Raw genomic sequence first — 11,152 nt, forward strand, 5'->3', positions numbered from 1 at the left:
CCCTCTCCCCAATATTACACCCTCTTTATTGCTTTACACATCTAAAACACGAAATTATCGACACCCAAAATTGTGCTTTCCTAACCCTTGTTAGGATCACCATACTGTGTGTAAACATGCAAGTTTTTTTTTTTTTAAAAAAAAAAAAAAAGAGAAAAAGGAATATATGCAAAATAACAAGAAAAAGTACCTCTATTTTTCTTGGCTAAAGAAATCAACCCATCCCCTTTATGCTTTTTGGCAAGGATGGAAAGGGGAGGCTTAATTTCCAGCACATCAGCATCAGCGAGCACAATATTTTACTCCTCAACGTGCTGTTCAACCCCCTCTTCAGCCTGCTCTTTTGGATGCTCTTTAATATACCCCTCAACCTCCAAGTCAAGATTAGCAACCTGAGGAGCATTAGGCTGGACAACCCTACCTTGGGTGAAGTCATCAAGATCTTCAAAAAACCATGGCAGTATTGAGCTACATCATTGCAAAAAAGAACGAAACAAAATGTCTAAAATTAGTCTAGACAAAAGTATAAATCGGAATAGGATTAAATCCTACTTTCACCATCATGAAACAAAACATGAATATAGCCAGGAATTTCCCATTCCTTACTCCACCCATCACAAGGATGTGTTTAGGATAAGGATGTTGGGGAATTGCCAAATCTTTGATCGACTCCAGGTAAGTCTTTTCAACATCGTTGAGGGAAGGAGCTTGTGATTTATTTTTAGATCCATCACCCGTATTCACGGATATTCGCGGGTCACGGGTTTACCCGCGGATCTTATTCATGAAATATATGTAAATTAAAATATTTAAAAATAAATATCATTACGTAATTCAAAGTGACATAAAAAACATCATCCAATAATATATTCATGTTTATGATATAATAAAATGAGAAAACATATAATATTAGTTATACTTTTCTTACTAATATATGCGAAGTTAAAATGTTTAAAATTAACAATTAAGATTTAGTTGCTAAAACTAATCATAAAGTACGTTGACGAATTACTAGAGTTATTTTCACTCATTTAGAACGGGTATATCCGCGGATTATTCAAACGGGTATTACGGATTTTCGGATCGGATTTTACCCGCAACAGATCTATTACATCCATCACCCACCCGCGACCCGTCTGCGGGTACAAAATTACATCCATCGCCCACCCGCCGGTAAAGATTTTGAATTTTATCCACCCATCACGGGCGCGGGTATCCGCGGATCTCGGAATTTTTTAGATCCATTGCCATCCCTATTTGTGTTATCTCCATGATGAGTTTGTCGATGCAAAATGTCTGCTTTAATTCACTTCAATAAATTTCGTAAGACTTCATGATATGCCACTGTCTGCCTACTCATTTGTTTTACCAGAGGTAATCGATTCGATCTTATTGTTCAACTCCTTCAATTTCTCCTTATTCTCACTCTTAATCGCCAATACCTTCTTCTTCAACTTCTCCGTCCTTCCCTTCTGACGGTCTAGTCTATCAGATAACCTTTTGTTTTCTTCTACCAACGACTCAATCTTAGCTTCACTGATCTTCTTCTCCTCAATGGCTTGATTCTCTAAATTGGTTATTTTCGTGATCAAAGACAACAGTAGATTTTGCTGTGTCTTGAATTCAGCTGGCGTGACCTGAGTTGTTGTGGTGGCAGGTTTTGGTGATGTAACAGCTGCTCTTGCATCCTTCATGAAACCGGAAGGTTGTCTCTAAGCCTGTTGTTTCGAACCTCCCTGTGATGATTTTTGAGATGAATCAAAATGATGTTTCGTTCTCTTCTCCTTCTTCTTGGGCTGTTCTGAAGTCATCGCTTCCTTCCCTTTCCTTTTTCTCTGAATCAAACTAACATCTTCCTCTGTCGCTTCATCATCACCTTCAATAATTTCATCATCAACATTACCTCCTCCTTGAACTTCACCAGTAGCTCGTTGATTATCACCCTCACCTTCCTTATCAGAAACTTCGTAGTCAGAGTCTGAATCCTCATTCCTCCAAGCATTACCTGATGGACATCGATAATTCTCCTTGGCAAGATGACAAATAAGCTTTCTGTTAAAGTCAGGCTTTAAACCCTCATTTCTTGTTTCCTCCATTCTTCGAAAAGTTATCGGATTCATTGGCTTAAGGTGGATAATATCCTCTTCAAGCTTAGGTAGATCAGGTGTAACGTCATTAATGATCAATTGAAGAAAACGGGCATAAATGAGATATCTCTGAGTAGAACTGAAAAGATTCGCTTTGAAGTAGTGTAAGACAAATCCTAAGAAATCATATGGAGCCTTTAGGACAAGTGCCACAAACATACTCTGCAAATTTTCATTCAACTTATCAAAACCCGATTTGCGTCCACTCAAGCAGTGCATGATCACGTGAGCAAGATATCTTAACTGTGGAGGCAGAAGCGTCTTCATCAGTTCAGATTTGCCAGCAATATACCCAGAATAAACACATCTCTTGAAGCAACCATGAATTCTTTCTCGACTGATCGTCATGTGAGAACAGTTCTCGTCATTAAAACCCAAAATCCTTCTTATCACTGTCTTAGAAACAATGATCTCATGCTCTCGAACCTTACTAACAATCTTAGCATCATCTTCTGATACGTCAAGTACAGCATTTCTCCAGAATTCTCTTTGATGGCTGTAGTAGGCCGTGCATGGAGTAGAAATAGCTGTATGTATCTTGAACGCTGAAGGAAAGCTATAATCTCTGTAAAATGATCACCTCTCTCTAGAGTAGTGTCATAGAGAGCAACTTGATTGTTCAGTTCACCCTTCTTTAGAGGAATCTCTTGCTGAGCAGGTGGGTTAACTGGATTCACTTGAGGATTAGCTTGTTGCTCCCCCTATCCTTCTACGTTAACAATTGGAACATTGACTTGTTGATCAGCCATTGATGATATCTTAACAAACTGAAACATTAACAGAAATGTTAGAAATACGACCCACATATCATAAAATATCAAAGCATTCACATCAAAGTGTCATAAACTTGTTAACATGGTAAACCGTGCGAGTGATAATGTTACACGTGCGGCTGAGTGATCAACCGTGCGAGTGATCTAGTCACTCGTGTCACTTTTGACACGTTTGAGCAGTAATATGGTTTCAGACATGGTACACGGTTGAGGTACTGTTCATAAGCAAGTGAGTCAACCGTGTGGTGACTCGTGCGGTTAATCACACGTGTCAGCTTTGTCAAGTGAGTGAGCAACCAAATCAAATTTAACTAGTGAGCTCAAGGGTTCACACGGTTGATCATCAACCGTGTACTGACTCGTGCGAGTCATGTCTCACGCGTGCGAGTGATGTCACTCGTGCATGTCTGATGAAACCCGTATTAAATGCCTTTTCAAATTACATAGATTACATGTCTGATCGTTTTAGGGACTGATTTACATCACAATAGCATGTGTAGGTTCCGTTTAACTCAAAACAATAACAAATAACGATCAAAACGAGCATCAATTTCACAAAATTCGATTTACAAACCCTTAGGGTTTCGATGCATTCAAACAACAAATTAACCAACTTAAACTCGATGAAATCATACCTAGATGGTGGTGCTGTGGTCAGCTAAAAGTGGTAAGCAAACGCTGCGGTGGAAATTTGATTTGGTGATGATCGAATTTTTGAGAGAAAAATGGGTTGGGTGCACAAGTGTGAGCTTCTGTGCTCGTCACCCCTATTTATACTCTCGTGATCAACCGTACGGTTGATCACACGATCCACCATCAACCGCGCGTATCACCTTAATCACTCGTGCGTGTGACCCAAATGTCTTAGGACACTATTGAACAGGGTCATCCGTACGGTTAACCTCACACGTGTGGTTACTCGTACGGTTCACACATCAAACGTGCGAGTGAGCCATTTATGCAATTTCAAATTTTCACAAATTTTCACACATCTAAGTGGCTCACTCGCACGTCAATGTGTGAAAATTTGTGAAAATTTGATGTGTTATGCCTTCGCTTGAGCCATACTCGAATCCGTCACTCAACACCTTAAGTGACTTTTTCAATTTGAGTAGTGATGTGAAAAGAAAGAAGTTAGATGATTTAGAACAGGCGAGGAAGGTATACAAAGAACAAGTGAAAGAAGTGGATGTTTTAATTGAAAAGAACAAGAAAATCCGACATGAGAAACTGCTCGTTGAGAAAGAAAGAAAAGAATCTGAGCTGAAGAAGAAGAAACTCCGAGCCGAGCTAGCTAAAGCCGAGGCATGGAATGAGATTAATGAATGGTTCAAACGTGATAGGGTTAAAGTTAACAAAAACGTTGAAGAAGACGAGATCCGTCAGAGTTGGTGGAAACAGAACGTCGTTAACCCTGATCAGTTGAATAAGCCAGAACTCGAGCCGAAGTTTGTTAGTTTCTACGTGAGAGGACCCGTCCTAATCCACCTGGACGAAGTCATCAACATTTGGTCCCATTGCAATGATCGGCTCCAAGTAATGTCCTTATATTGAGCAAATGCACAGCGGAAGACTTAATTCGTACCTGAGAATAAACATGCTTTAAAGTGTCAACCAAAAGGTTGGTGAGTTCATAGGTTTATCATAACAATCATTTCAATATGTTAATAGACCACAAGATTTCATAATCATAAACATAATACACTCGCAAGTGTATGTAAAGCATTCTAAGTGGTTGAGCACTTGGTAACCATACTTAACATTTAATCAACGTCGCATATTCTCTTTATTATGAAATCTCACTACACCGTACTAAGTGTAGTCACCAAAACGAAGTACTGTGCAACCGTTGAATACTGGTCGTCCAATCCGGTTGGGGTTGTCAGGCTCGATAGATCTATCAACAGGATTCGCGTTTACAATACCCATGTAAATAGTAGTTACCAAGCTAAAGGGAAATATGCCAGTGGTACAACTCAACGTAGAATATATTTTTAAGTACTTGTGTCTATTTTGTAAACATTTATAAAAGCAGCGCATGTATTCTTAGCCTAAAAATATATATTGCAAAAGCAATTAAAAAGGGAGCAAATGAAACTCACATTTTGCCTTGAAGGTATTTAATTCGACTTGGTCTCCGATAGATATCACGAACCTAACCATATATATAATATATCAACATATTTTCTTTTTAAGTAATCGTTACATATATATATACTTTTAATACTTTTAATATTTTCTTAGTCCGTAGTTAGCAGTCCGATGTTAGTGGTCCACAATTAGTTGTTTAAATAAAATAAATAAAGACCCCATTGTATTCGTATTGATCAGAATTAATCTCGACCCATGGTACAATGTTGTCAAATGACGTGTTGCGTACATAAAGTACCGTGTTGTCAAATGACGTGTTGCGTACAATCATGAGGTCTTATGATTAATCTTCTCGTGTTGTTTACGGGTGGTCCTGAAATATATAAAATCAAATCATAAGTAATTATATATAAAATATCATATTACTTAGAAAAGATATGATTAATTTACTTTTTCTCCAAATATTTTCGTCGCTAAACTAGCTTCGGATACCCAATCTTGTTTTAGTCGTAGTTTCTTCATTACAACTTCGTTTTTGTTGGTTCAACTTGCCACTTCCTTGGATCGAGTCAAATTTTAAGAATATGAACTGAAAATACCTTAGTTTGTATTCAAAATCATAGGTTATAGGTCAAACTTTGGTGAAACTTATGAAAGTGATCATTTTCCATCATAAAAACAACATTTAATGATCATTTTTCTAAAAATACTTACACTTTGAGTTAAACCATGAAATTTTTATGTGTTAACATATTCATAAGAAATATCATTTTTCCAGAACATGAACTTCCAATTCAAAGTTCAAGATGGTTTTTAATTATCCAACCCAAAACAGCCCCCAGTTGCACTCCGACGACGTAGATTCAGTTTTTAAGATGTTCTTTGTAAAACCAAGTTATATTTTGTTAGGTTAGCATATCCTTATGATATATTACAGGTCTTGAAGTGTTTTAAAAGTCAAGTTAGAAGGATCTATTTAGTTTGCGAACAAGTTTGAAATCATTCAAACTATGTTCTTGTTGTTAAAATTTTATACCACAAAATAAGATAGCTATATGAATATGAATTGAATAAGATTATGAACAAGGTTACTACCTCAAGTTACTTGGACAAAGTTACTGCAAAAGATAAGAAATAATCTTGGAATCAAAGAGTGGTGGAGTTAGATCAAAAGGTTGGAAGTAAACTTCTTCAAATGAGTGGTTATTTTGATGTGTTCTTGAAAGAGTTTTATTATGGTGTTTAAGGCTTGTAATTGAAGCTAAATGATGGGGAAAATGCTTGGAGATGATCAAGTATGAAGTTAGGAGTATTTTGAGAGAGAAATGAGGGTGTAGGTATGAGAAAATGGAGTGAAGAAATGGTGTTCATTTATAAAAACGTTTTTAGTTTATAAAGAAAGAAAAGGATTCCTAATTTTGTTTTCTTACTAATAATTCATACTACTTGACAAATTCTAGTTACCTCATATCTAGGGCAGTAATAATGTTGATTAAGATGTTGATTTGATGTGTATATACCAATAGTAAATACGTATAGAAGCTGGGTATGATACGGGTACATATACCCTAGATATACGTATAGAAATCTTGAGGAAACGGAACGAGAATTCAAATATAGCTATCTTTTGTGAATATACTTATATTGTTTTATGTATTTAAGTCCTTAAAAAGTGATTAAATACATTATATATACGATACATGTATAAGCATTATAGATTATAAGTATATATATCAAAGAATGTTACGTATAGTTATCGTTTTGAAAACTTAAGTTAGTAATTTCAAAATATACTTATAACTCATTGTCATTAGTACACAATGAGATGTTAAACCATCCTTAGATCATGTTAAATATATATAAATACATATATATACACAAACATATAATTATCGTATGTTATATAGTTCGTGATACCATCGGTCATGTTGGACGGTCAAACATTGTGTAAAACCCTTTTCAAAAACACAAGTCTCAACAATTTGGATTGCTTATCATGTTGGTATGGTTTAATTTATGTAATTATTAATCTCATAAGTATAATTTGGTCGAAAAATTCCGGGTCATTACAGTACCTACCCGTTAAAGAAATTTCATCCCCGAAATTTGATAGAGGTTGTTATGGATAACAATAAGAAGGTTTTCATGACAAATATAAGGTGATAATGGAGTTTTATCATCATTGAGTAATGTAGATAAAACGATTCGATTATGCGAAGAATATAAATGAGACTATCGTAAAAGAGTGAGATGAGTAAAATATATTCGTCTTAACCGATGACGTAGTTATGATTGATTTCCGGTATTTAAGGGATTTAAAGAGAATCTTACGCAATAAGATTTGGTTCTTTGGTGATTAAGGAAATCAGGATCTTCTTTGATTATATGTAATAATCTGTTTCGATTGCTCTGTCGGATATTTCACTATAAATTCACCCCTTCGTTTCCTTATTTTCCACGACTCACACCTTCTATTCTTTCTCCCTTGATTCTTACTTTAAAGCATTCATCAATATGCTCCATCCAGTCCTGATTCTTGATATACTCCTAACTTTTATATCTGTCATTCTTCTTTTTCATCTACCACCAGAAGAATCTATTTACTTCTACTATACTCTTGTGTTTATAGTGTTTCTAATTCTCCCGTGTCTCTATATTGCTATCTGCATCGATATACACGGTTTGTAATTTCGGGATTATTATCGAAGTTTATATTCTTCATTATTTTTCGGAGCTTCATGCTTTCGTTTTCTCTTCCCGACTTCGAGTCAAGCGAGTAATGGTCCGGAATTCGTAGATATGAAATTCAGAATGAGCATAGCTAATGCTCTAAGAAGAAAATGGTAATAGAACGATTTTGATTTGTTAAATTACCAGAATACCCTGGAGAAGACCGAGTCATCCAGAAAAATATTCTCTTGATATGTTTAGAGATTAGATAGAATGTAAGAGTCCTGTAAATGGCACATGATGATGGTACTGTGAATCATCATGCTTCATTAGAAACTCATCATGACTTACTGTAATATAATGACGTTGATCAAGTGTCATTATATTATACTAATCCATGCTTCAGTTCCCAACACTACTTCAAAACATTCATATTTTAAACTCGAAGGTTTTAGAATTTAGAAACTAACACAGTTTCTTTTATGTTGCAGATATTACGGAGAGATAAATGATCTCAGATAAGAATAGTTGTGAAAATATCGCCAGAAATATGGAGGATATTTATAATAGAACATACGAGAATATCTTAGAATTTCTAATATCAATGGATGATGAAGAAGATTTGTCTGTGAAGGTTTAGAATGAGAAATAAGATGTTTGCTACCGATTTCAGCAGGCACAGAATCATTTGGATTCTTTGAAGGCAAACTTATTCTTTGTGATTTGTCCACGGCTTTCTTCATAGTTTCGCATAATTCGCTTTTCGGTACTAACTTTTCTATCGAGCGTTCCTAACACTCCTTTCTTTATCATCAAACTTTTGACCATTAAGATCATCTACAACATGCTGCTTCGTCAGCATTTTCAAAGTTAACCGATCTGAGTCATCGGTTATCAAATCGAGGTAGTTTCAGGAGAATTGTGTTTTTTTAGAATGATTAATCGCTGATGGTAATATTGTGGAATATAAAAGGTTCCCCAGTAACAATAAAGAGTACGCATATATATCGCGGTTATAATAAAGTTGTTTCGGATGAAAAGTCGGAGTTGACTTGCTGGAGCTGTGACAAAATTAGCTACTTTGGAAAGGGATTGCAAAACGATCTTCGGTAATAACAATGTCAAAGGAACTAGAACAGATACGTGTCAAACGTTTACTCAGTTTCCGAGGGTTTTTCAGGTGCATAACTATATGCATCAATCTTTTCTTTCGTAGATGAAGTGCGGTTGGTTTATCCTCTCGATTGAGGTATTTTTAAGAATCATGATAGATTTGAACGCTGATTGTAATCGTCGAGATACAATGAGGTTTAAGATGAAATCAAGTGGCAATCTTGAAGAAATTTTAGTTTCATATGTTATAATCAATATTTTAATTCATTTTAATTGTCCAATGTCATTAGTCCACAGTAACAGTCCAATAATTCATATATAGTTTAATATATAATATACGAATTAATTAATACGTGTCGTGACCCGTATACGTCTCAGACTCGATCACAACTCAAACTATATATATATTATTGTAGAATCAACCTCAACCCTGTATAGAGAACTCGATCATTACTGCATATAGAGTGTCTATGGTGATTCCAAATAATATATATAGATGCGTCGATATGATATGTCAAAACATTGTATACGTGTCCCGATATTTAAAGTGCGTAAAATAATTACAGAAATTAAATGACGATAAATAAAAGTGCGATAATTAAATTGCGATAAATTGAAACGTCCGCGACTAATCCTCCCGGACGGAATCTTCAACAGTTGGTCCCATTGCGTTGATCAACTCCAAGTAATGTCCTTAAAATGAGCAAATGCACAGCGGAAGACTTAATTCGTACCTGAGAATAACATGCTTTAAAACGTCAACATAAAGTTGGTGAGATATATAGGTTTAATGCTAGCAGCGTAATAACTATGGACCACAAGATTTCATATATAAAAATATAATACACTCGCAAGTGTATAAAATCATTCTGCTTATGTTGAGGCCTCAGTAACCAACCTTAACAATAATATAATAAGTCATCTTCGCAAAGATGGATATGTACACTCGCAAGTGTATAAATAATCCTCGAAGTACTAAACATCCGCCCACTAGTTCTTATGTCTAGTGCAGCCTACTGGATGGGGGTGTTAAACCTGATAGATCTATCTTTAGGATTCGCGCTTACATGCTATTATAACATATAACTAAATTACCTAGCACATCAATCCGCAGAATATCATTTTTAAACATTTGTGTCCATAACATAAATCATTTATAAAAACAGCGCATGTATTCTCAGCCCAAAATATTTAAAGTTTAAAAGGGACTATATACTCACCTAATGTATTTTGTAGTAAAAATACATATAACACCATTGGTAACTTATAAGGTTGACCTTCGATTCACAAACCTATATCATTTGGATATTTATTAATACACACGACTATAGTTGATCAAAGTTATATAATTAAAAACTTTATTCATTCTTTATATTTTAAATACTTAAAGATATTAATATTTATTAGGTTATAAGTATTAAATATATTGATGAGTATATATATATATATATCTTTTGCTTATAATGAAAGTAATTATAATAATATTAATATAATTTTTAGCAGAAATAGTTATAGTAATGATAATACTAATATTAATATTAATGATAATAACATTAGTAATTCTATTAATATAAATGTTAGTCTTAATAATAATTAGTGGTTTTTAATAAAAATGATAAACTTAATAATAATTGTAATGAGAATAATAATTTTTGATAACAATACCTAATATTTAACGATAATAATAATAATAATAATAATAATAATAATAATAATGATAATAAATATATTAATAATAATTCTAATGATATTAATAAGAGTATTAATAATACTTGTAATAATAACAATTATTAATAATAACTTTAACATATCAATAGCAACCATAATAATATTAAAATTGATAATAATCGTAATAAAAAAATATAAAAGTTTATACCCCTTAAAAGATGCTGTAAAAAGATTTGCACGCGACCGGGCTCGAACCCGAGACCCCCTGGATACCCACTAACACCTTGAACCCCCAAACCATTTCTGTTTTTCTGTTATAACTCAAGACTCAGTTACATTTATCCCGTATCTGTTTTTATGTTTATAGACTTCATCTCCTTCCCTAATAGCCAAATCGACAGACCACACTAATTCCTAACACAAATTCTCATTCGATGTAATATTAACTCAGAATTATCACTTAGTCGCGGTTTAAATTGACAGACATAAAAAAAAAATAAAAAAATAAAAAAAAATAAAAAGAAACAGCAATATCGCTGCTGCCTTCGGTTGTTTTAAAAAAAATTTGATTTTTCGATAGGCTATGAATTAGACAAAGATTATAACACAAATTATATTTCAAATCCTTCCTAAAAACTTTCTCCATCATCTATTAAACTCAAAACGTAACAACGATTTCGAATTTAATCA

Source organism: Rutidosis leptorrhynchoides, chromosome 3, assembly GCF_046630445.1.
Source record: "Rutidosis leptorrhynchoides isolate AG116_Rl617_1_P2 chromosome 3, CSIRO_AGI_Rlap_v1, whole genome shotgun sequence".
Lineage (NCBI taxonomy): Eukaryota > Viridiplantae > Streptophyta > Magnoliopsida > Asterales > Asteraceae > Rutidosis > Rutidosis leptorrhynchoides.